Genomic DNA, 3,781 nt, shown 5'->3' with positions numbered 1-3,781 from the left:
TTTTTTTTTCTCCTCTTTTTCCTTCTTGAACCGGTCCATGATATCGCTTTAGAAAAATTACCATAATCTTCAAAACAAATTCAATAAATTAAAACTGTTAACCCTTCTCTTTATTAATACGCGCATAACCAAAATATTTGTTCCTAATTTCATAGTGCAAATCAATTGCAAAGTTTATTTGTCCCTCCTATCAACCAAAAACAACCAACCATCATGTCATGTTCTAAAATCGACAACAAGAAAAACGAAGCATCCGACACAACAACCTTCGAAGATCTCTCTCTCGACTTGCAAAGTGAGATTATAGCTCGCGTAGCATCAACATCGCTCGTCGATTACTTCAATTTCAAATATAGGTGCATCCATCGACACGATATAAAAAAATTAAATTCGATTTTAATTGTTTGAACCAATTTCAATTGTTTCAATTTAAATATTTTTTTGTCACGAGATTTAATTATATTAAAACTTTTGGGTTATTTTGTAGTTGCAAGAAGATTCGAAAATTGGCGGATGAGGGGTTTGTGTATGGACGAGTTTGTCTTGATAAAATCCCAATTGATGCATGGCACAGCTCCAATGGAAGGATTTCTCTGTTTATCCATCAATGCTCGGAAAACGATAACCCAGAGGCACTGTTCAGGCAAGCAATGGTATGTATTTCTCCTTTAATTACTTTGATAATTCTGTGTATGATTTTTAAAAATCAACCAATTCTGAAATCTTGGCATGGGATGGCCAAAAAAGTCCGATCCATGGAATATCTTATGTTTTCAAATAGCCTCACATTGAACCTTAATTTTCATGAGCCAACGATATTTTAAAATTTTACGAGCGAAATACATGTTTTTTTATGAGTAAATAGTATTTTAAATTTTCACGCGCGAAATTTTTATATTTGATATTTAAGCTAACGGTATTTTTAAATTTTCACGAGCGAAATTTTTTATATTTGATATTTAAGCTAACGGTATTTTTAAATTTTCACTTACGAAATATATATATATATATATATATATATCGTAAGTCAACGGTATTTTAAATGTTTACGAGTGAAATTTGATAAGCCAAAACGTTGTATCTAGTAGTTACTTTTATATGTGATTTAATTTACTACACAATCTGATTTTCCAATAACCGATGTTTATCAGGAAAATCAACTAGTTTCTATAAAACTCGATAGTATATAAATGCAGTGTATTTATATATCTCAGGTCGAGTACTTTTGTTGGGGTGATGTAGAAACGGCCACTGAGTACTTGAACAGCGCCGCACAATTAAACCATCATGGCGCGGCTTACCTATTTGGAATCATGTCAATATTCCATGGAAAGGAGTATAAAGATGATGGGATCAAGATATTGAGTACAGTTAAGAAATCGAGTTGTTTTAACAAATTGGTGAAGACTTATCGGAAACTTTTAATCCAGCTTCTTAGTAACACCAAGATACAAAACCTCGACGTTTTGTACTGTCGTCCGATTTGTTGCGATAAAGGATTTCATGGTTATTGCGACGCTTGCTTCTGCGATTGCGAATTGTCGTATATTTTCAAAGCCATCGATGCGGGGTCAGCTCGTAACCATTAGTGGTGGATTTGTTCAATTACTGGTATTGATGTAAGAATCTTGAACTGTTTATGAAATATTAATGTGAAGTGGATTTTGTTCGTTCGACAAATTCTTTGATACCATTAATTCCAAATTAGTAATCATGTGTGCTAAAATTAAAACAAAAAATTTCATAAATCTAATTAGGTATTTCGTAAAGTCCGTCCAATAGACTTGCCCACATGCATGTATGCAAAATTTCGAAAGTATTAGGAATAATATGGTGTAATAATATAGAATATATATTATGGTATTTCTGGATTTCTTTTATTAAAAAAAAATTCAAAAATACCATATCGGTATTCTAAAAATAAAAATTCTTGCCTCCAAAAAAAAAAACTAAATTACCATAATCTATATTTTATATTATTGTCATATTATTTTTATTACTTACATATAAAAATACGACTAAATGCATTGAAAACTACCATAATCTAGTATTCATAAAAAATCGACCATAATCTATACATTTTTTTTTATCTATCATATTATGATTATTACTTTTACATATAAAAATACAACTAAATTCATTGAAAACTACCATTAAACAATATGAGTTGTGTGACAGTCTCACAAATCTATATATGTGAGACGAGTTGACCTGATCAATTCTTGGATTTTCATGGGTCAGGTCAACTAAAAGACATTTTTCACAAAACTAACCTAATAAAACGATCTCATAAAAATATTTTAAACTCTATATTGTTTATAGTTATCATTGAGAATTGTTTTTTATTTTAATTTTACAATAAAAAATACAAAAAAAAAACCTAGTCATCTAGAATACTAAAAATTACTCACTCCACGAAAAGAATAATTCAAACTTTCTTCAATTTTAAATATACTCATTAACCTAATCATTTCAAATCAAATGTTTTTGATTCGAAATCTTTTCACAAATCTAAATCAATCAATCTAAACAGAACATCAAGCTTGCACGCACAAAAAATGAATCACTTCTTCAAAAACCAATATTTCATAATGCAAATCATTTGCAAATTGCAAAATTTATTTGTTCCTATCAACTCGTTCATTAAAATCAAGAACAAGAAGAACGAAAACATATGCATCACTTATTCAATAATTGTTCTTTCATAGTGCAATATCATTAGCTATATTTGGTCCTCCTATCAACAAAGACTGACCGTGTCATGTTCTAAAATCGAGAACAAGAAACACGAAGCATCTGGCCCAAACATCGAAGATCTATCTCTAGACTTGCTAAGTGAGATTAAAGCTTGAGTAACATCAGCATCACTCACCGATTACTTTAATGGATTTGTGACAGTATAACGAAAAATTTTAATCGATCTTTGAGGAACACAAATATTCAAAACCCCAACATACTCTATTATGGTTCGATTTGTTGCGGCAGAGCATTTCATGATAGTTATTGCGATGCTTGCTTCTGCGATTTCGAATTATCGTAAAGCTCATAAGCATTAGGGATGAATTGTTTAATTACAAGAATCTTGAACTACTTATGAAATATTAATGTGAAGTGATTTTGTTAGTTCGCCAACTAAATGGTTTGACACCCTTTACTGTGATTTTGAATAGTCATAATAATATTTGCGACAATTTTAATTTATATATAATTTAATGAATAAAATATAATGGATTTTCTAATAAAGTGACGCCCATGTCATTAACTAGTTGACTCCACATACCACATCCGATTCCAATGGGACCTAATTCAAAAGAAAGATGATACTATCTCCAAACATTTCCATATATAATAAGTATCTACATAGTGAATTGTACATGCGATAATAGTCAAAATGAACATATAAGTTTGAACATTTTGTATTTTCGTTACATAAATATATAATTTTGGATTTTGATCATTTAAATTATGTTGTGTTTTGACTGTTATTCTATTTTTATGGAGTATTGACATGATATCAGACACGTAAGCATTTCACGATGTCATATCAGTATTTTTCGATACTACTTCAGTATTTTATGACTCCACGTCAGTACGTCAACGAAAAGTGGACCAGAACCAAGACATAATCAAACTTATAAAATCAAAACATGAAATTGAATATCCATACGACCAAAACACAAAATGGCCTAAATAATTTAAAATCCTAACAAATTACTTTTAAATAAGCTTAAACCTTTTTGTATTAGTGAGCCGGCAACCTTCAGCAGTTTATTTGGATCCA

This window comes from Primulina huaijiensis, chromosome 15 (assembly GCF_012295235.1).
Source record: "Primulina huaijiensis isolate GDHJ02 chromosome 15, ASM1229523v2, whole genome shotgun sequence".
Classification (NCBI taxonomy): Eukaryota; Viridiplantae; Streptophyta; class Magnoliopsida; order Lamiales; family Gesneriaceae; genus Primulina; species Primulina huaijiensis.
The sequence above is the reverse complement of the archived record's forward strand: the minus strand, read 5'-3'. Positions refer to the sequence as shown.